At 39.6% G+C, this 24,201-nt stretch overlaps 1 protein-coding gene across 14 annotated transcripts in view; it reads left to right on the top strand.

Moving 5' to 3' along the window:
* The window catches only part of THSD7A (thrombospondin type 1 domain containing 7A), a 556,843-nt gene that overhangs the window by 122,064 nt on the left and 410,578 nt on the right, over positions 1-24,201 (top strand). Inside the window, exon 5 of one of the 14 annotated variants that reach the window (XM_039524532.1) lies at positions 17,832-17,851. The exons of the other annotated variants lie outside the window; for them this stretch is intronic. The gene's annotated coding sequence lies outside the window, so the exon portion shown is untranslated. The remainder of the gene's footprint in view (positions 1-17,831; positions 17,852-24,201) is intronic. 14 annotated transcript variants of the gene reach the window in all.

The raw sequence follows: 24,201 nt of genomic DNA, 5'->3' as shown, positions 1-24,201 counted from the left end.
TCAAATCTAGGTTGTTGCATTAAAACAGACTATTTTTCAGTAAAAATAGGCAGTTGTACCAGAAAGAAGAAATTATCCTAACCTTCATAAAACACATGTATCAAATACTCCTGCGAATACTCTAAAACTTAGACTATTTAATGCTTTTTGTATTCCATCTTAATTTTATTTTAGAAATTAACAACAAAAAACAGTAATATTTTAATGATGATTGCATGGGAGCAACTGACAATGAAATGAAGACTGTTCATTTATTGTCATGAGAACAGGAGGGAATGGTGATCTTTTTGATTGCTATATTGTATAAAATAATTGGCTTATTATCATAATCATATTCTTTTTCACGATATCAAGGTCAAGTGCAATAGTATTAATCGTATGGGGACATATCAGTTTGCAGATGCTAGTAGGTATTAATTGAGGGAAATATGAGCTTCTATTACTTTTTATGGTGCTGATAAACATTACTGTTGAAAAGAGACAGGTGAACATCAAACCCAGAGGACCTTTACCATCACTCAAATTTCTTGCCATCTGTTTTTAAAACTCTAAATTCAGCCGAAGACTAGGAAGAGGCAGAATGTACTATCAGTATTGTTCTCGTTTGCACCAAACACTAAAAGTTTTATTTTCTGAGTTGCTTCTTCAAAAATATGTTATTCTCAAGATAATTACAGTATAGGGTACATTTTCAGAAAGTTCGTTGGGGTTTTAACCTGTGATTCCTATTGGGAAGTATGCAACCTAAATCCCACATCATTTGAAAGTGTATTCCTGTGCCATGATGTAAAGAAATTGATCTTGACTTCTTACGTATATTTCATTTTTTAATCACTAAAATCTTAATTTTTTTGAGTACATTTTCCTTGGGCATCTCTAGTCTAGCCTCCTGCATAATACAGGAACAGCACATTTTATCTTGTAAAATATTTTCCAGTAAAATGATGAAGTTATAAAATGTGCTTGGATACTATGGTGCTGGGTGCTATAGAAAACCCAAAGATAAGATTCACTGGTGTTCAGTGGTCCAGAGGAGCTCTGACCAGTCCATACTATCTACCCAAATCATAAATAGAGACATGGAGAAGAGCATACACCAGTCATAGTTTACACAACTGCAGGCAAAGTGACAATCTGTGAAAGATTAAACTACCAAGTGACCAAATAATCCTTTTTTTAAGATTCACAAAACAGAGCGGTGGCTGTGGCATCTAAAAAAGAAACTCTTCCCAGGGTTTTCCAGTGACTTACATTGAAACATTGCATTCTTTTGCAGTGTCTCAGTTGTTGTGACTGATAGCAGCTGTATATTGACAGAAAATACATTTTTAAACTTGCACTGTTAAAAAAATGCACTGTTAAGCCCTATTAACTAAGGAGCTATATGAGCGGCACTAAGTAGTATCATCTCATCACAGAAAAAGTGAGGCAATTTTTACTGCAATCATATTGTTTCCAAAAGTGCATCTGGTGAACATGTCCAGTGTTTCAGTTTTCATAGTCCATAGTGCTTCACTCTGGTATGGATCTTTTCACTGTCGATTCATTAGCTAGTAAAGCATTGTGTAGCATTGTAAATAGGAGCTGTGATGCAACAGATTTGTTTTGAATATACAATCAGATGCTGATAACTTGTTTCTGTAGTGCTTTTCTCTGATCCTCTGGTTGGATGTTGCCAAGTACATTGAAGGAAGGAAGTGGTTCCTGGAATTGTTTAAAAAGTAAATGAATGCTTTTAAATGACTGAAATAGTTACGTGGGAACTCTTAAATCCACTACTAAGCACTAAAACACAGGCAACATTATTTTAAAGTAGATTAATTATTTGAACTGGCAAGAAGAAAGCAGTTGTGCTCTAATCTGTAATAAGTTTCCCACAGTCCCAGTGATCTACCTGCAAGGAGCTCATTGCACAATCTCGTCCCCCTCCGTTACCAGATTTGCCAGTTACTTTGAGCTACGCTCATTTATTAGGGTTACTCTTCTGTGGTGGCGGTGTATTCTGTAATTCTATTAATGTACTGCTTGTGTCACCTGTGTTTTCATATGGAGCCTACTTCTCCCTGCTGCAAGTCCCCTCCCAATGGAGCTATCCTGCAGGACCTAGGTTCCCCAGGGCTGTGTTCCTCCAGCCCCAGAACTGGATACGCACGTGCGCGTGCGCGCACACACACGCACACACACACACACACAGAGCAAGTCTGAGTGGACCGGATCAATCAGCACTTTCAAGCTGACCCCTTATATATGCCTGGACTCAGTGGGCTGGGTCAAGCAGCACTTTCAAGCTGTCACCCTTGTATGCCACAGCTCCCACACCAGAATAGAGTAAGCCTGAGCAGGTTGGGTCGAACAGCCCTTCCAGGCTGCCACCCCGATATGCCCCTGGACTCAGTAGTCTGGGTCGAGCAGCACTTCCAAGCTGTCACCCTCATATGTCACAGGTTCAGCACGTCCCTATCCCCACTTTCAGGTTACAGTTGTACTGGTAGTAACCCACTTGATGTGCAAACCCCACAGTATTTTTGGCGCTACAGGGATCTTTAGCTTAGGTAAAAGAAGTGTTGCTGCAGAGTAAATGGGGAAGCTAAAACACAAAAGAGTAAAGTTCAGAGAGAGAGAAAGAGAGAGGGAAGCAACCAGCTTAACCATAAAAGTTACTTATTGAATAATAGTGATAACCACACAAGGAGAGCCTAAACCAACATAATAATTTTACAAAAGTCATATATAGAAAACTATAAAGTTATATCTGAGGTAGAAAAGAACACAGGGAGAGAGAGAGAGCTGGCGTCTCACCCATTCTCTGAAGCTTGAACTGGTCGGGGTTCCCAGGTGGTGGTAGTAGCTCAGGGTCCTGAGTGCTGGAGACAGGCAGAGCCCCCAGCATGATCAGTCAGGAGAAGATGAAATCCCAGTGGAACTGATGCAGAGTTGGATCCATGCATCAGAACACTTACTGGAGTGTGGGTAGGATTTTTGTAGGGAAACAACAATGGTTCAAATGAGAACACTAGATTTGTTTATGGGAAAACTGGTGACTCGGGGATTTTCTTTAGGCTAGACAATAGGAGCTGATCACTCTTGGCTATGGGTGGTGTTCTTTCCAGGGAGCTCACAATGCAACTAGGCAGCTTCAGTATTTTGGATATCAATCAAGGATTATTACTAGAATTGGTTTGATAACTGCTGAGCTGGGTGTGGGCAGGCGTAGGTTCATTAGCATCTGGAGCAGAGATCCCCCATCATGCAGTGCTTCCCTGCTTTTCTGATCCCAGAGTTCAGTGCGGTTCTCTGTTCTCTATTCTACATGGTAATGGAGATGCCTCCCTGTCCCATCTTTGACGCAGATGAGGCTAGGGGAGTTGCCTTAATCCTATCACCCTGGTCAGGAGGGGTCTAGGTGTGTCTCCCACTGCCCTTCACTGCTCTCTGCAAGTCTTTTCTCTGATCGGTGTTCGTTCAATCAGAGGCTGGGCGGGGGGCGGAATCAAACAGGCTGGATACTGCACCCTGGTTCCCCAAGAACACAGAGCTGCCTGGTATCACCTCGTAGTTGCAGCCATAATGGCATGTTTTATGGCATAGCTATGAGCAGTAGAAATGGAGCTGATTCAGAAAGACAACATTGTATAGAATCACATTCAGAAGATTTGCAACAAGGCCTAAAACCTTTATTTTTTAGTGAAAATTTAGATTCTGCGTAAGACTTACTGGTCTGACTGAGATCAGAATATGGCACAACTATTTAAAGAATTGGAGGGAGAAAAAAGGGTGAGTGGAGCTGCAATAAAACTGTGTATTTTTGAAATGGAAAGCTATAAGGTTATTGACCATGCAATTTATTATGTATAAATGTACATACATTTAAGTACGAAAGCTGTTATCTCTTAGCTGTTAAAATATGTCTGTTGCTTTGAAGTGAAAGGAAGAACTTTAGTCAGAACATAAAGAAATAACCTGTTGGGGCAAATTTATCCTCAAGAACAGCAGATCTTTTTGTTTGCTTATTTGTTTTGCTGGGGACCAGAGCGGGTTTGGAGCTCACTCACAGAAAAGGTTTAGATCTAGATCCAACAAACAGATCATATTAGAAAAGTCAGATAGAGGAGCAAAGGATTCAATTAAATGGTAAAAATTCCATTAAACAACCTGATTATTTGAAACAGCAGTAATTTACAGATGCTGCTGTAATGAGAACTACAAAAATATATTTTCTGTTGTGCATATAGCTGTGAGCCATGCAATCATTTTAATAACTACTGTGAATTTTCCATCTGTATCAGAGATAAAGATTTAAAACTCTTCAAAATTGAGATTGCTAAAAGGATCCAAATTTTTTGCTGCTAACTCATAGACTTTAAGGCCAGAAGGGACCAGTGTGATCATCTTGTCTGACCTCTTGTACATTGCAAGCCACAGAACCTCACCCACCCACTCACTCATGTAGTAGACCCATAACCTCTGGCTGAGTTACTGACGTCCTCAAATCTTGATTTAATGATTTCAAGTTACAAAGAATCTACTGTTTTCTCTAGTTCAAGCCAGCAAGTTACCTGTGTCCCTGTAGCAGATGAAGATTAAAAAAACAGTAGGTCTGATCCAGTCTGATTTGGGGGAAAATTCCATCCTGACTCCAAATATGATGATCAGTTTGACCCTGAGCATGTGGGCGAGACCCACCAGCCAGACACCCGGGGAAAAAATTCTGTGTTAATAGCAGACATGGAAAGGCTATAAGCCATTCTAGGCAATCTCATCATACCATCCCCATCATAAATTTACCAAGCTCAGTCTTGAAGCCAGTTAGGCTCCCCCTCCCCACCCTGCTCCAATTACTCCCCTTGGAAGACTGTTCCAGAACTTTGCTCCTCTGATGGTTAGAAACCTGAGTTAGCACTTGATGTTTAAAAAATGTTGGTAATGTTCTATTGCCACCATACCATTGTGAGTATATTTGACACTTTGGCATAGCTGTCAAGGTTCATGCAGCTCCATGTATGACATTTCTAATTATGAGAAACAGTCCTTGACTTTCCTCTCAGGGTCACCCACAGCAGTGGGAGCAGGTGTGAGGAAGGCACACCCATATTCTTTGCATGCTTCAGAATCAGGAATTTGGAAGCAGACCAGTGTATTGGAAGAGATTGATTGCAGAATTGGAGGAAGGGTGATGGGGGTTTTACTAGAGGGAGGGAGTCCAGAAAAGAATTATTAGAGGGGGAGAGAGCCTGGGCGGGATATCAGTAAGGCAGGAGATCCTGATGCAGCCTACAAGGAAGAATGTGGATGGGCTGTTAGGAGCTGTTGGGCTGTAATGGGAGATGTAGATAGGTAATGGATGGGGGTGTGAGGTGCTTGGGGAAGACACCATTTTAACAGCATCTAATTCTGTGACCCACACCCTTAATCTCTTTACCTTCCTGCCAGAAAATGCCACCTCCTTCTTTTCAGTGCCAGTGCTCTATTCTAGAAGGGATAGAAGACAGTGGGAGAGGTGTTAGGCTTCTCTGCTGGCTGAAAACTAGGACATTCCCCTGTAACCAGGGGGAGAAACGATAGCTGGTCACCTGCAGCCCTTGCAAGATCTGCTAGATGCATGACAAGGCTACCAAATGTATGAGTGCCATGCAAGATGTGTGATCCTTACTAGTCTGAATAAGTATCATAAAACTAGAATGTGCAACAAGTATTCATATTCTCAGCTACTGTGAGATCTAGCTGTCATGATTGAAGGCCTTCCTGAACCTCAAGTGGAATGGTAGTCTGAATGCCTTCTAAAATTTTTCATATTTTAGAAGGCATTCCTAAATGCCTTCCACTGCAGCATATAGCTACACATACCCTACCCGCCACTGAAAGTGTTGTGTAATGTAAACATAGCCTTATAAAGAAAAACTATGGCAGCACTTTCTAAACCTCTCGCCTGCTTCACTGTTAGTGAGTCAGGAGCAAATAGACTAGTGGGCAGAGTGCAGGTAAGGCTATAAAAGTATCCTATTGATACTCCTCTGTGTATGGTGTGCGTATATATAGTTATGTATGTGTGCATATATATATGTACACACATTTGTATATTGCTGTAGTCAATTTCATTTACAATTACAAAGCCAGATTAAGTCATTAAAATCCATAGAATTATTCAGGCTTTACACAAATGTAAATTAATTTAGATCTGGTTATCTGTGTGCATTTTATATATATATATATATATATATATATATATGCAACTTTCTACATCATAACAATACGCATACCTTTTATATTAAACTATTCAGGTAACAAGGGCAGTAGTAATAAAAATGTGTTTGTATTAATGTTGTAAATAAAAAGGAATGTATCTTGGCTTAAAATTTTCATTGTAATCTTGGCTATACATTGGTCAAATTACCAAGGTGAAATGGAACCCAAAGATGATATTAGGTGTATATTTTACTAAACAAATATAGTACTATGTGCATTTATCAACTGTGTGGTCTGAATGTGTTTCTCAGAAGCATATGGTATAGATAGAATAACATATGTCGTTTTTTTTTTCCTGTATACACACATGCTATTTTTGGGAGGAGAGGGGGTGATTCTAAGGCAGATGGGAATATCTGTGATACATTTTTATGTAGTCTTTTGATATAGGTACTAAATTTTAGATAACTCATTTTTGAGAGCAGTAGGCAATACTGGCATCAATTTGGTGACTAAATCCAGAAATCTGATAGGCAGCATGGGTCAGTGGATTAGGAATTAGGCTGGGAGTCAAGAAACCTGGGCTGTATTTTTGGCTCTGTCAACTTTGAGCAAGTCACTTCACTTCTGTTTCCTTGTCCACTCTTTGTCCGCTCTTTGGGGAGGGACTGTCTCTTACTGTGCTTTGTGTAGTGTGTGGCACAATGGAACTCCAGTCTTGGTTGGGGCTGTTGGATACTATTTTAATACAAGTAGTAGTAATCTCTTTTCTAGAGGCCTTGATACATTTTTCTCTTTCTATTAACTCCAAAATAAAAAGCAAACATTTTAATGTGCAGTGTACCAAAAAAGTCATGGGCAGAATTAGAGCTGGTCAGGAATTTCATATGGGAGTAATTTTCTGACATAGGAAAACTTAAATTTCAACAAACTTTCAATTTTTTCATCAGAAAAATATAAATGAAGTATGTTGTTTTGGGTTCACTTGACCCAAATCAGAAGATTGCCCCAAAATATTTAGTTTAGAATCAGTTTAAAAAAACAAAAGTGTATTAAAGCATTAGCACATTGCCTTATGGGAGTTGTAGTTTGAGCCGCCCATTGTTTCCTATGGGCCAGGCTCCCTGAAGGATGTCTCCCACAATGCAATGCAGACACAGCTAACTGAATTGGTGCTTCACATGACTCTGAGTGCAACGACAGATGTAGCCCTTCTAGGGAGCCTGATGCTGCCATTCTCCCCTATGGGCCAGGATCCCCAGTTGGACTACATCTCCCACACAGTACAGCCCATAGGAGACAGAGGGCCCTGAACTACAACTCCCATAAGGCAAGAGAAATACAGTTTAATGTTGATCTTACTCAGAATCATTTCAAGACAAATCAACATGTTGGAACAAAATGTTTCAACATTCCCAATTTTTTTTTTGGCATTTTCATTCTGCAAAAAATTTCAATTTTTGGATGAAAAAAACATATTGAAATGTCAGAATTTCCTGTGAGATGGAAATTCTAAAGTTTTCTTAGCTCTAGACAAAAGACTTGGAATGGATATAGAACCCTCACTACATACTCTGTGAGTAGATATATTGTGTATTTCTTTATCATAATGTACTTAATTTGGGGTTTATCAGTTTCAAACATCTCCTACTCTTTGCTAGTGTTATGTTAGGAAATGTGTTATTTGTGTTCTTTTCTATAAATTAAGAATTTTCATGCAAATGTTCATACTAATGACTAATTTCCTTTTTTCTATATGGGGTGGGGAGTGGGGGGTGAAGAAATGTTCCAATGATCTGAAGCAAGTAATGGTAATGTAGTAATTTATCTTGCTACTTGTTTCTTGTGGTTAGCTATCTTGAACATTCTTTTCATTCTGTTTCCTTATGCAGAAAAGTTTGTTTGCTTAAGAGGTAGTTGGGGGTTGCTTAGTTGGGGACTGACTGCACCCTGTGGTGAATGTAAGTTACATAGTGACACTGCTAGCTTCTGCCAAAACTGAAAATGCATTTGGAAGGCTTTGGGAAGACTAATATATTCAGGCTAAAGGTCATATAGCTACAGGGTTACGCGGAGATAGGTCACTTGTACCCTAGCCCAATTGGGACAGGGGCATAGGCCCAATCAAGATTGTACCTTGTCCCAGACAGTGGCACTTGGATTCCTAATGTACCCTGTCCTGAGAGGAAGATAGGCCCTATATGCTTTGTCTGTCACTATATTAGCACCCTAGTAGCCAGCCATGAGCCTTAAGGGTTATAGACTACATGGAGGAAAGACCGTTTGAATAAATTTGGCCAGGACTGTCTACCTGTTGTTCCATTTTAATGGAGAGAGCTGAATAAAATTGTGATCTTTTTGTTTACCAAACAAAAATATCTATTTCCTCATTATTAGTAGCATTCCATTTGGCAAAGACCATCCTCATGCTGCTCACTGCAGAACTGTCCTTTCTGCACTATGGAGTGCCCAGCTTGCCTGCCAAATTGTGATAAAATAGTGGTAGCAAAGTTACATAACTTGCATCTAAAACTCTCGCATCACATTCAGTAATGTATGTAAAGGCTTGCAATTTTTTAAACAAACTGAATATTCATCTTCCATTTCAGAGAAATATCTATAGAGTGAGTTAGCAATGAAGGCACAGGAACACAGTAAAACAAATTTAATTGATTTCCTGTTCAAAATATGTACAGTGAGAATAGTTTCCAAATCACTTGCAGTACTTTCTATAAGTTGAATAACATTTTCAGAAACTGTGTCTCTTAGAAATATCATAAAACCAGAAAAGCTCAAGGGCAAGTTGGTGCTTCGGTGACTGATGATGTGTCTATCTGGCAGCTCAGTCAATGTGAATAATAGATGTTTTTTATGAGACTTATTACTAGAAAATGCAGAAATGATATCCAATGATAAAAACATTTCTATTAAGAAAGAAAGGAATCTGGTTAAATGGGAAAAGTTAATTTTTATTTTTTTTGTTGGCTTTTCATTCTTTTGCCTTGTGACTCTGGTGTATCTGCTGTTAGTGAATATGCGAAATCCTAACTTGCTTAATAGAGTAATTAAAGTAGAGACAAACTAAAAAAGTTATGTAACAAATTCTTCTGAAGTATAAAACAAATTATAGCCATATAAAAAAAATTAAAATGGTTTCCCAGGGATGCAGATCCCATCGGATGCCACCTTTAAAGTACTGTATGTACTCGATCAAAAGCCGATTCGTCTATAAGTCAACACCCCGCCCCCCAGATGGATAAATAAAAAGGGAAAAATGTTATAACCCGTTCATAAGCCGACCCTATAATTCAGGGGTCAACAAACTTTGGCTCCCGGGCCATCAGGATAAGCTGTTGGCGGGCCAAGATGGTTTGTTTACCTCGAGCATCCACAGCCACAGAGGTAAACCTAAGTAAACAAAGTGTCCCAGAGTGCCAACTGCTTACCCTGACGAGCCAGGACAGCAACTGGTGGGGAAATTTTTTTGGAGGGGAGGAGCTGGGAGTCAAGGAAGTAACCCCTGTGACCACCCCCCACATGACCCACCCCTAGCCTGGGACTCTCCCCATCCCATCCCTTCCCACCTTATCTGGGGAGGATGTCTCTGACCTGGCTGGAGCTGCTCCAGCAGGCTGGGCAGCGCGGTCACAGCCTTCTCCACTAGGCCAGACCGGGTGGCGCAGCTGCAGCATGTTCCAGCGGGCTGGGATGAGCGGTATGGCTGCAGCCTGCCAGCCCCAGAGCTGCAGCTGCTTCGGAGGCTGGGGGGAGAGCAGTGTGGCCAGAAGTGGAGAGAATCTGGGCCCGTCTCTTCCCTTCTGGCTGTTCTGCCTCTCTTTGCTCCCTCTGTTAGGGGGAGGGGCTGTGTCCCATCTCTCCCTCTCTATACCTGTTCATAAGCTGACCCCCTTCTCTGGTGATTCCTTTTTTTACTACAAAAATGTGGCTTATGAATGAGTATATACGGTAGTTCTTTGAAAATGTTTGTAAAAATTCTTCCCTTTTTCCCTGTGTATATTCACTTTTGCTTGTTTTCATAGGAGGAGGGGGGGATTTTGCTACTTCTTACCACGGCAAGTGCTGCAACCCCCACTCCCCCCACCCTAAGTTTAGTGACAATGAACTCGATTATTTTTTGACTGGTGCATTATCAACTGTTGTTGATTGTTAGTTAAGTCCACTTGTCAGAGTCAGAGGTACATTAAATCTAGGGAGGGGCTGTGGGAAAGATCCTGAAGGAAGGCTAAGGTAGGCAGAAGTCCAGGATGGGAGCAAGGCATCTGAAAGAGCAGACCTTAGCTGAGGTTGGGACAAGGAGTTATGTTTCTTGGAGTTTAGTTTATTAGACTTTTTCCTTACCTCAGGGGAGGAGGGACTTTAATGCCACCTGGCTGGAGGGTCGAGTCACTTGAAGAGGCAGATCACTGCAGGGCTGGAATGTGTGTTGGCAGGGGGGCTACGTGAGGAAAGTCTGCTATGCCATGTCCAGCCATAAAGGGATGTACAAGCTTAATCAATAATTTTACAGGTTCAAATTTATTGATAATTAGGGGTCTTCAAATAACCAAGCTTGACTGAGTTTATGAAGCAACTGTTAGCACTGAACAGAAAAGGCATACCTTACCAGTGTCTGTTAGAACTGATCCTGCAGCCTGATGACAAGTCTGATTCCAGATTGTCTGCATCCTTCCTGCGCTTGGATCAGTTGGGATGCCCAGCCTTGCCATAATTAATTCCTTCTATGCTACCATGAAGACACTTCTCAAATTCTCCACACGTTTTTGCCAATTTAACTACTTTACATTTTCCTCACCACACTGGTCTGACATTCTTTAAGCTTTCCTTTCATTTCTTGCAAGTTATGAACTAAGGACACATTTAAACTACTCACATTCTCAAATTGCAATTTTTAAATTCCACATTCTCTTTTTTTTTTTAAAGAGTCTCATCCACTTCATTGACTTTTTTCCATCTTCTTAACCTGTAATTCAAAGCTTTACATGCCATGATAGACACTGACCCGCCTTCCCTTCAGCTCATTGTCTCTGACTTTCTTTTCAACCTCTAATGTGAACAGTGAACACACATAATCCCCTGGGTTGGATTTCTGAGTTGTGTCCAGTGCAAACAAAGCTCACCCATAGTCAATGGTATATTTTCTTATAGATGATTCAAGAACTCCTTTAGTATTTATTGATCATCATCAGCCAGCATATTACTGTTTCTGGCATTTTGCCACGTTAGAGTCTCACTTTATGTATTTTGATTTATTAAAAGTTTCCTGCCACAGACACCTGGTTGCAAGGTCCACTGGCTATGTTACAAACCAGGACTTGTGACAATCAGAGTCGAGCTCTACACTCCCACTATCCTATTCTTGACAAGAAGGTTATTGGGATCCCAGCTGTTCCTTCAATTTGTAATCAGTAAAAATTTATAATCAATTTTACGGGTTCAAATTTACTAATAACTAGAGAGAACTTAGATAACCAAGCTTGATTGAGTTTTATTAAGCAATTGTTAGTAAGTGCATAACAGAAAAGGCATATATTGCCAAAATCTGTTAGAACTGATTCTGCAGTCTCATGAGACGTCTGATTCCAGCCTCTTTGGTTCTAATAACTGTTTATACCTTGCTATATTTATAATCAGTATGTTTACAATCCCATTTGTTCTCCTTTCCATATCATGGATAAAAATATGTTCCCAGCACATGATTTGGACATCTGCCGCTTACTCATGCCCTTGCCATTAGCATATTATATTTATATATGCTTTTGTTTATTGCAGTTAGAACATTGCTCACTAAATCAAAAGAACAGGGTCAAAGGTTTTTATATCTGTCTTAATAACTACAGCAAGCGGGTATTTTTCCACATCTTAGCGTGGCTATTATTGTAAATAGTGGTCCTTTTAGATTATTAATGGACAAAACATCAAATTGTCAAGCTCAAGTTTGGTTTATTAATCAAAGACTAGACATCTAAGATCAAACTGCACAAACAGAATGGTGATACATATCAACTGATCTGGGGTACCAGGCCAGTCTACTTGTACTGGGTCCAATTTGGGTCACAAGGTCTCTCTTATACATTACTTGTTTTTGAATATTACAGTTTGTGGCTAACTACATAACTTATTATCCAATCACTACTAAAGGGCAACTTGTTGACTACATGGCTTAAAACATTCCACTATGCCTTATATTTCTGTCCAAACAACTTCGGCCAATGCAACTGAATGCAACTACTTCATTTTGCACTTTTGCATTTGGAATATTTTATATGCCTGCAAAACGTATTCCTTTCTTGTGGTTTTAGCATAGCACAACTTAAAAATAGGTTGAGGTATATTATATTCTTATAGTTTAAAACAATCTAGCTAGTACATTTCCTCTGTGTGCACGTCTCTCTCTCTCTCAACATTACTTACAAGGCTTTGTGGGAGTTCTTAAGCATAGCCAGGATAAATGCTTAGGCTGTAGGCCTTATGTGTCAGCACTACAAAGCGTTATGGATACTCTCACAAACAAGATCCTGTAACAGTATGACCTGTAGGTCAACAGCGGGGAGTTGACTCTTTCACAGCAGGTAAATAACATGATCAATATATAATACTTTCTGTCTGAAAACTGAAAAAGTGCATCCTAAGCCACTTACCTAAGCTAGACACCTTAAACTTTAAAAGGGTATTCTTTCTTCTTGACTTACAAGTGCAGTGCGTGCAGAGAATGGGGAAAGCTGCTGGTGCTACTCTTGAGGGGATTGCTTGGATCTCTGCCATGGCTACCGCTCTTTCCACATGGTTGCTACAGGCCTGCAAAGCAAAAATGTATGTTACAGGTAGTGCAGAACTGTCCTCCGACAGGTGGAACTTTAGGTAGGTGGTATTGAGCCACAGGCACCACAGTCCAATTTCTTGACTTGCTTGGAGAGTGTGCATGCCTGCCACACCAATTCCCAAGTGCAAGGGCTGCCATTGTTTCTGTCCTTTGAGAGGTTTACAGAACAGGGAGGGCTCCCATGCTAAGGCAAGATGCAATCTGGCTCTATTTTTACCTGTCTGAATGTTTTCCTTTTGATATTCATGCAAACTATTCTCCTTACATGGACTTCTACATGTATTACAAGTTGGCAGTGTTTAGTTTCTTTTATATTGCATTTCTCTACTTTGGGAAGAAGAAACAAATATCTGGAGGGAAGCATCAGAGCTCCTTCTTTTTCAGATGTGCCTGTTATGTTGATGCATCAAGTGAATATTTAATTTTTCCTGTGGAATTTATATATGTATACACACACATACACTCTAAAATGTATGTACAGAAAAAAAAAACTAGTCAGGTAAAAATGTTTAAATAATGGAATAGATGACTCCAACAGGCTTATTACCATAAATGTTCTCTGGACCAACTTTACAGTTGTTGCTGCCCTTGTAAAGAAGGGCAGTCAAAATTTCTTCAGTACCCCTTAATACCTCATGAACATACATATTTTCTTTTGCATTTTATAGTAACTCCAACACTCCTGTTGTAGCTATGCTTACTATCAGTTACTTCTCAAGCATATCTAACTGTTATGAATGACTTTCCTTCTATTATTATGGTTACTTTCTACTCTACTCACTTGAATTCCATAGCACCCTTGCAAATAATATCAGTCTAGCACACAGTAATAATCCCCACAAACTCCAAGCTTTTTGCCCACTCTCTCACACATACATCATCTCAGATATAGTCCACTTTTGAATTAATAATTAAACACACTGGATCACAATCTCTCAGCCAGCTTTTGGAGCCCCTGAACTGGGTCCAGATGGCCTTAAATAAAATTCATTACAGCCCTTAGTCTCTCACAGGGATCGGTATACTGGCGTGGGATCAGGTGGAGCACTATGCGCTGCACCAAATCTAGTCCTAAATATAGTTGGAATGCAGGTGGCTACACTAGCACTGTAGGTATGTCTATGCCGGTGGGGTAATTTACAGCTTGGGTAGACCTGCCTGTGCTAGCTCTGATGCCAGCTGTGAGGGAGCTAGGAAGCTAAAAAATAGAAGAACTGCAGCTGCACAGTTAACAAGATACACTAGCTGCCCTGTGTACAATTGCATCTGAAATCCTAGATAAGTAGTTTGGGTGGCTAGCCTGAGCCCCCAGCCATGCAGTCATGGCTACGCTGCTATTTTTAGCACACTAGCTCGATCAGAGCTAGTACACGTATCTCTACCTAAGTTGGAAGTATAGATACAGTAGATATACCCTATTATGCCACCCAAAAATTCACCTCTCTCATGTCTCATTGGCCCATATGTGTGTGTGTGAGAGAGATGAGACTAGTATATGAGCAGGCAGACTGAAGATGTGACTGGGGTCCGGCACAAGAACCATGTCTCTGAATTCAAAGCACAGGCACTTAAGGGCTCCTACAACACTAGTGCTTCAATTCCTGGGTGTACCAAAATAGCAGCATGCTGGAGAATCCTTTATGTGCCGATCCATCAGTGGAGACATAATCCTTCAGTGGAGCTCTGCAGCCTGGCCTTTCTGGCACTGTGAGTGGTGGAGGAGAGACAGTCATGACTGAGAAGAAGAGCTGATGAGTGAAGTGTTGTTGAGTTACTTAACTGCTTTTTTCCTTGCTTTGTACTGTTTGTTGGTAGGTAACATAGTGTAGCGACTTTGAGTTAACATTAATTAAAGTAACAAAATTTAACATTTGTGTGAGGATGAATATAAAAACTACATTTAAAGAACATGATTATGATGGCCAAGTCAAACACTCAAAAGTTAGGAAATGCCAGTATTAAGGTTGCCCTTTGCAAGCCTTTTGCCCCTCTAACCATCTGTGGTATTTGTGACGGCTTGGATCATAGAAACGCCCTTTGGAGGTGCCACATGATGTGATGAGACTACCTCTGAGCCCTTTTCCCCTGCCAGCTTGCGACTTCAGTGCCCTGCCTGGTTTGAGCCAGACACACTAGCCTGCAAAAAACATAGACCCAGGTCTGAACTACATCCCCCCCAAAAGCTTCAGGCTTAACTGAAAACAGCTTAAGAAGTGTTCCTCTCTCCAGCACTCAGGTACCCAACTCCCAATGGGGTCCAAACCCCAAATGAATCAGTTTTATCCTGTATAAAGCTTATACAGGTAAACTCATAAATTGTTCGCCCTCTGTAACACTTATAGGGAGATATGCACAGCTGTTTGCATGTCCCCCACCCTGCCCAGGTATTAATACATACTATTGGTTAATTAATAAGTAAAACGTGATTTTTATTAAATACAAAAAGTAGGATTTGAGTGATGCCAAGTAATAACAGACAGAACAAAGTGAATTACCAAGCAAAATAAAATAAAACACGCAAGTCTAAGCCTAATACAGTAAGAAAGTGATTACAAATGAAATTTCACCCTCAGAGATATTCCAGAAAACTTCTTTTACAGACTAGCCTCCTTCTAGGCTGGGTCCAGCAATCACTGTCACCCCTGTGTTACTGTCCTTTGTTCCAGTTTCTTTCAGGTATCCTTTGGGAGTGGAGAGGCTATTTCCTGAGCCAGCTGAAGACAAAATGGAGGGGTTTCCAGGGGCTTAAATAGACTCTCTCTTGAGGCTGGAAACCCCTTCCCCTCATCCTATGCAGAATCCAGCTGGAAGATGGAGTTTTGGAGTATCATGGGCAAGTCACGTGTTCATGCATGACTCAGAACTTTACAGGCTGAGCTACATTCCCAGGAAAGCTCAGATGTGTTTGGCATCTCTCAAAGTTCATCGTTTGCTTAAGTGTTTCTTGACTGGGCACTTACTGAGAATAGTCTTTTCTCAAGAAGCTGACCAACTTCTTCACTGAGGCTACTTAAAATCAAACAAGTACATAGCCAATATTCATAACTTTGAATACAAAAATGATACATGCATGTAAATAGGATGAATATATCCAGTAGATCATAACCTTTGGAGAGATGTGTTACATGGCATATCTAGCATAAAATATATTTCAGTTATGTCATATTTACACTCATAAGCATATTTCTATAAAGCATTATGGGGTGCAACGTCACAGTATTTACGACACTATATCTGAATTGCTCACAATCTTTGATATTTTTATTTTCACAACACTCCTGTGAGGGGATGGATCCATACTCATTGTAGATAGAATCTTCAAAACAAATTTAGTTACCAAACCCTAACAAGTCTCTACTTGAGTATATGCAAACTGAGATTTTCAAAGACTTGTGTGCCTAAATTAGTTCAGATTTTCATGCGGCATAAAAAGGCATATTCCTGATACTAAGTCAACTTCCCCTCCTCCACCTCTTTGTTCCCTGCCAAATGTCAAGTCTCAGCTTCAAAGCATGTAGGTTCTATATCTTTTCAATGAAACAATTGTCAGAATGTTTTAACATGGAAAAAACAACACATTTACTCTTAATTTTCTTCTCAGAAATTGCTGAACTATTCTCAGGAATACTGAACTGAATCAGAAACTCTTATAGCCTGAGTGGCTAAAGTCTGGCAAAGTTATAAGCAACAGAAAATGTGGTCTTTACAATGGAAAGTACCATAGTCATCCTTAAATATAAGTATTGCTATTTGCACCACCTATACAATTTATTTGTATATCTAAATAATTTTTTAAAAATCTTCTCATGGTCAAGCCTTTTATGATTTTATACCTCAGGTACTACACAACTAAAAACTTGTCAAATGCCAAGTTTTATCATATTTCGTAGCGTCTTCTGTCAATTCTTCTAGTATCTTCCTAAGAAATTACTAGTTTTTTATAGTAATGTCTAATTTAAGTGTCAAAATGAGACCCTTGATTGATTTGTAGGTCACTTGTATTCTTTCCTACATACTCTGACACACTTCTGGAAAAGATTGTCTTTGTAAGTCTCAGGTGGATCCTGCATAGCCATGCAGTCTTTGTCAATCTTCAGACAATTCTGGGTTTTGATCACTTGTTTTCATGTGATACTGATTTCCTTTAGTACTTCTCTTCTTCCTCCCTTGGGAAATTATATGTTGTTTCTGGCTTCTGTTTCCCATTTTCTTTTATGAACTCTAAAGCTAAGAATTCATTTATTTTTTTTAACATTCTCTTGCTCTTCTGTTAGTAAATTACCTTTAGTATGTCATAGACCTAAGCATTTCCTTCACTGACCTTTTGTGCTTGAAACATTTCTTATTTAGTTAACCTCTTGGGCACACTTTCTCTTTTTTCCTTTACAATATAGTAGCTGCTTAAAATATTAAGTGTCTTCATTTCTTCATGTCTTCAAACCTGGATTCTTTTTCGGTTTGTTCTGGTTTCTTTAAAGTCATAATACATTTTTAACGTTTCTGAAACTACTTTGTCTTGGAAATGATTTCACTGTTTTTGCTCAAACTTTTGAAAAAATCCCAACCTGAAAATGAGTGGAAAACTTCAGCCCTACAGGAAGTTTGTCAAAAATATAAAGAACTAAAACCAGAGAGGTTTATGGTGGGAAGCATTAGAGAACCTTGGCCCTAGGCATCACCGCTGCTTTGTGTATAAGACATACAAATATATACCCTTCGCAGCTTTTCATGGTATGTTTTCTCCTTGAAGGAAAAGTCATGCTACAATCAGAATGCTGAAAAGTGCTGTTTATCTTTCAATTTTCAGATTGCTGATCAGAGTAGAATGTGAGTACATTTTCTTTTGTTTCATAACACTCTGTGTAAGGGAGAACACCACAATAGAATGGAAATTTGCATGAAGGATTTCCTCCTGCCAGAAGCTGAGAAGACTTATTCAGTCCATCCAACCACTGCCAATCCAAGAGACGAGGGCTGATGCTTGGGAATTGACCCCAGGCCATATTAAATGGCAAATAACTTCATTAACACAGGTTAACATTGTCTGATGGCATCTTGTGCCCTTCTGGAATCTCAAATTTAGCAAAACTCAAACTTGTGAAAATCAGGAAATAGAATTAAGGTGGAGGCCCATGCAACCTTTACTCTGCCTCACCGGAGTTGGCAATAGTCAATGAGAATTATCTGCATACACTCCACCTGTGTTCACTGTTGGTGTAGCTGTATTGAATGGTGGAGGGATTAGTTGGAGTAGCTTGGAAGAGCTGTATCATGATATGAAGTAATCTGGTGGTGACTGTGCTTCTCAAGACATGTGTGTCCCTATCTCTGCCCCTGTGTGTGTGATCACAGGAAAGAGGTACACGTGTACCTTGAGAGATCCAGAATGCCTCATTTCAGCACTGCATGTAGGCTCTGTCAGTAGTGGGGCACAGAGGTCTTCTTGCCACGGGGATTGTCACCAGTGAGGTGGGAGATGTGTGGTCTGAGTTTAATGAAGGTTGAGTGAAAGTACAGTGTTAAATGACATAATGTGCATAAGGGCAAAAGGGATGTAAAATTTACCAGATATGTTCTTGCTGTGGTGTAGGCTAAGTATTTGAGTGTAGGGCAGGTGTAGGTAGGTAGCTCCTGTTGAATACAAGGCAAGGCAGTGTGTGAGGATACTTACAGTGTCATATTGGGGCAATGCTCAAAGAGGATAGAGTTAAGGTTTCATGGGCATGTACTTCAATTTAACTCTGTATTTCCTAGCTTTCACAAGTTTATTGTGCTGCACTTAACTGTCTGGAAGGGCATGGGGATCCACCAGGGAACCTTAACTCTCAGTTAACAAACTTTTTTGCCATATAATTTCCTAGTGTTTTAAAGAGAGAAATGTTCTTGGAAATTAATGGTCATGTAGATGTGCAGTTCAGAGTTTCCTAAATGACTCATAAACAGCTGTTTTAAATGATTTGGGTGGTGGCAGCAACCAGATCTAAGCTGGTAATTAAGCTTAAGTGTTCTCATGCAGGTCCCTACATCTGTACCCTAAAGTTCAGAGTGGGGGTGAAACCTATGACAGAAGCAGATTGTAGCAACATGACTCTTTCAGATTTCTTCCTAGGATTGGAGTTGAGCTCTCAGTGCCTTTGTGGTGCTCAGGTTTGATGCCACAATGGTTATCCAGAGCCACTCAGTTCATGTGAATCAAAGCTGGTTTTTGACTCTCTTTGGCTCTCTCGCTTGCTGCACATGTTCAATTTCAGGTGTGAGAGACTTCGGTGTGAGCCTAACTGGAGAAGCAAACTCTTTTGCTGGATTTTGCTAGTGGGTGCCATGCTTCTTTCTGATGTAACCCTTAAGCGCGAGAGACCCTTACGCCAGGATCAAAGCTGTGATTTGATCCCTAGGTCTGGGCAAAATACTTTTGTAGAATATCAATTTTAAGAAAAACTCTTTTTAGGGGGCTGTATCTTATGGGAATCCTTCGTCAAATGGCCTCAAGCTTTGCTCACTAAACCCAGGCAGTGCCCCCATAAACCATGACAAATTTCAAGGCAATCTGAGTAACTGTAAGGATTTTAATAATTTAGAAAAGTGAAGCTTTAAACAGAAGACTTGTTTTAATTTTGTTAGACCTGTCAGTCCCATATAATGTACAGCAAAACTGAGCACAAACCACTGATGGCAGGTGGGTGGTGGGTGAGGAGAAACAGTTTTCTGACAAGTATATTGTGGCCTGCTTATTTAGACAATCTCATTTTAAGGATGCTGACTACTTCACCTGAATTTTCACTATATGTCTTAAGCTTCAGTATGTATTCGAGGTAGGGGTTTAAATACTTATCTTTAGAAAAACGGTTTTAAAAGCACTATGAATATTTGTTATTGCTAAATGACTGGCTGTAACATCAGCTGATATAGCTGGAATATATTATTCCTGTTTGCATTTGTTGTTAAAGTTCCTTGATAGAAATTCAAGGCATTACATATTTTTATGGCCATTCTTCATTTCTCTTCTTCTCCCCTTGTCCTCCCCAAGAAACATTAAACACAAACAGAACACTGAAATTTGTGGAATTTATTTTTATCAAGGAAATACCAGCATCTTCTATGAACTTGTATTAGCTTGGATAGCTAATTCTCTGGGTCCATGGTGCACTGTAGTAGTAGAGATTTTAGTGATATGTACCAATGACAACAAATTATGGAATTTTGATAGCTACTTAAAAGTATCAAGTTTTGGTGTCATCACATGAGCTGTAGGTTTTCGTAATTTATTTAAAGTATTTTGACTAACAGTGACAAAATTAATATATTACCTTATATTTGAGAGAGATTTCAAAATTGATGTTAAAAAGGTTTTCTGCTGTTAGGTCTCGATAATTAAAAGGAAATGGTTTTTTTGCAGTCATATCAAACTATACAGATTGGTGTATGCTGGCCTTTTTTAATGCTAAGAAGTAAAGTGTATAATTAGAGATGAAGTTTTTTAAAAAGGACAGAATCAGTTGACAGAATGTAATGGTTTATTCATTAAAACTAAAAGATATAACATTGACAGACTGGTTGGTGCTGTGAATTATTGAGCTCTCTGAATATACTGGGATTCCACTTATGAGAGTTGTTTTTGAATCTCTTCCAGACACCAGTGATTGCAAATTTTCCAGACCAGATGGTAAAACAAACAACCTTTAAAATTCAGAGATAGTAGTTTATATTGTCTTCTGCTCATTTGGTGATCGGAATAGAAGAACTGGAATTCCAAATGATTTAGTGCTAATTGAATTATTAATTTTGACCTCTGTGGACTTGCAAAATACCTCTTGCAACACTGTAGAGTTAGGTTTTTTGTGGTCTAAGATGTAATAATTTGGTAAAGGTTGCAAATATTTTTCAGTATTTCTGTTTAGAAGTAAAGGATATTTTTAATAGAACCCCTATCATGCTATCCTCGAGATGATTACTGCAGAAGAAGTCCTCCGCCTCGCTGCAGATCACCACGAAGGAGAAGCTTTTCTCGTAGCCACAGCAGGTCCCTCTCTAGAGACAGAAGAAGAGAGAGCTCACTTTCATGGGAGAGAAATCACAAGCCTTCCCGTTCCTTTTCCAGGTCTCGTAGTTGTTCCAGGTCAAATGAGAGGAAATAGGACTTCAGGAGGAGCTGTGTACAGGAAGTCATTAGATCTGAGCACAGGAGGGAGGAGTATGTACAGAACATTATGTTTTGTTTGAGACTTCATAAAGCTTGGTGCATTTTTTAAATGTTTTAGCTGTTGAACTTGCTTTGTTTCTTGTATCTTGTAACAGGTGACAAATGTAAAGATGTGAATCTCTATATGGTTCTGAACAGATCATATGATTTGTAATAAAACTTGTTTTATCATGCTATGAATTTTGAAGGATACCTCCCCCCATAGAAATCAATAGGAGTTCTGCTTAATTCATGGCATTTAATCCACGCTTGATAACATTTAAATTCTGTTTGAAGTTGACCAGAATAGAGGCATTTTCTTTGTTTATTTCAAGACCATTTCTTTAAATTAAATGCTCAATTTAGTATGATTGTCTTAACTGTGTGGGTTGTTAATTATTCTGATCTCAGTATTCAAATGTTGCTCTTAAATTTCCAGACGTTTGTGATAATTGGGCCAACAAGTTTACTGTAATTGTGACCCTAACTCTGAGAAAATGGATAAAAGTCTTTAGAATGTCACAGTAACCTATAACTTCTGGAAAGATAGTTAACCTGGAAAGATAATGGAGAAAATAATTAAACAATCAATTTGCAAACATCTGGAAGATAAGAAGATAAGTAACAGTCAGCATGGATTTGTCAAGAACAAATCATGTCAAACCAACCTGATAGCTTTCTTTGACAGGGTAACAAGCCTTGTGGATGGAGGGAAGTGGTAGACGTGGTATATCTTGACTTTAGTAAAGCTTTTGACACTGTCTCACATGACCTTCTCATAAACAAACTAGAGAAATGCAACCTAAAGGGTGCTACTATAAGGTGGGTATAAAATTGGTTGGAAAACCATTCCCAGAGAGTAGTTATCAGTGGTTCATAGTCATGCTGGAAGGGCATAATGAGTGGGGTCCCACAGGGATCAGTTCTGGGTCCGGTTCTGTTCAATATCTTCATCAATGATTTAGATAATGGCATACAGAGTACACTTATAAAGTTTGTAGATGATACCAAGCTGGGAGGGGTTGCAAGTGCTTTGGAGGATAGGATTATAATTCAAAATGATCTGGACAAACTGGAGATATGGTCTGAAGTAAATAGGATGAAATTCAATAAAGACAAATGCAAAGCACTTGATTTAGGAAGGAACAATCAGTTGCACACATACAAAATGGGAAATGACTGCCTAGGAAAGAATACTGCCGCAAAAAAAGCAAACATAATTCTGGGATATATTAGTAGGCGTGTTGTAAGCAAGACATGAGAAGTAATTCTTCCACTCTATTCTGCGCTGATTAGGCCTCCACTGGGGTATTGTGTCCAATTCTGGGCACCACATTTCAGGAAAGATGTGGACAAATTGAAGAAAGTCCAGAGAAGAACAACAAAAATGATTAAAGATCTAGAAAACATGACCTGTGAGGGAAGTTTGAAAAACTTGTGTTTGTTTAGTCTGGAAAAGAGAAGACTGAGAGGGGACATAACAACTTTCAAGTGTGACTGTCACCTCCCTCTCTGTTCTTTCTTACCATCCATGGGGAGAGTTGGAGCTCCCTATTGCTCTCCAGTTTTGGCTAGCCATCCTCTAGAAAGAGATTTCTTTGCTTGTACCTAGCTCTAGTTCTAGTTAGTATAGTTTAGTTTAGATAATTAGTCTTTTTATTTATGGATTTAGTACAAAAATTCCCCATGATTCAAACAATGTACCATGTGCAGGGCCATAATCCCTGTTGCAGATAGGCACCAAAGTTGCATAATTTACCTAGGCTAGGGGCATGTGAGGGACAAATGTCCCATGTGATGAGGATGAAGAAGCAGATGAATTTCTGCTTCAGAGTCCAGGAGAAGCAGCAAGTCCCTCTTCAGAGCTCTGACCCTGATCGTGAGAGGATGGATAACTCATGCACAAGGAGCACCCCTCTGGCTGCCTCGGCTTCTAAGCACAAATCCCGCTAAACATGCTGCTCTTCTTCTCTGAGACCTCCTTGAAACATTCTAAACCTTCTTCTGAGTCTGAGAGGCAGGCAAAGTCTCACTCTTCATCCCACAGGAAAGCTTCAAAGAAGTTGTCCTGTGCTTACTCTAATAAACACCAACACGGTCTGAGATGGCACCATCAAGTCTGGCTGTACAGGGCCATTGAGACCATTGTCTTCAGTGTTACCAGAAACATCTTTGTCTCTAGCACTGTTAGGTGCAGTTACACTGCTACTGGCAGCAGGAAACTTACCTCCAGTTTCAGTGCCACAGTGCTGCAAAGGACTCCCAGCCAGAGTCTCTGAAGGCACTTTACTGCCCAAACACTGCTTCAAGTGACCATAAACATGGTAGGCACTACCTCACACTCCATGGCTACAGACATTTTTTCTCTGTGTCATTGTTTGGACTGAGGGTAGCTGAACATCGATATTGTGAAGGGAAGAGCAAGTTATAATTGCCCTCAGGCATTGTGCATCTTAATGGCTTAGCAGTGTTTGAAAATTCTACTTTTCAACTCACTTTTCATGTTGATCAGATATATCTGATATTTCTGTACTTGTTCTTTAGTGATTGACTTTGGCACTCCTGTCTGCCACTTGCATTTTTAAGAAGATGAAATGGTTTCACTGACTGAAAATAGCACATTTGCTGTTATATAGCACCTTCTATGTAATGATGATAAACATGATGTGAACCTCTCAATATAAACTGATTATTTATTCCTATTTTACAAATGTAGGGGAAACTCAGACATGGAAAAGTTAAGGTTTATACATCAGATTAAACATCCATCCTCTCTCTCTCTCATGTAATTGGAGAATTTTCTTTCCCAACGACCATGTTGTCTCACTTATTCTTGACCTTCACTCTCTTCTGTAATTGTATTGCTTTGATAGTGCTTAGTTGTAGCTTTGGTTGTAGTTCGATCGTCTTATTTAATTCTTACATGAAGTAAAGCCTAAGGTGGATATGGTAACCACAGAATGTTGATTTGAAGCAAGTACTGTAGTCAAGATTGAAC

The sequence above is a fragment of the Mauremys reevesii genome, linkage group 2 (assembly GCF_016161935.1).
Source record: "Mauremys reevesii isolate NIE-2019 linkage group 2, ASM1616193v1, whole genome shotgun sequence".
Classification (NCBI taxonomy): domain Eukaryota; kingdom Metazoa; phylum Chordata; order Testudines; family Geoemydidae; genus Mauremys; species Mauremys reevesii.
Note: the sequence above shows the minus strand (reverse complement) of the source record. Positions and strands in the feature narration are given on the sequence as shown.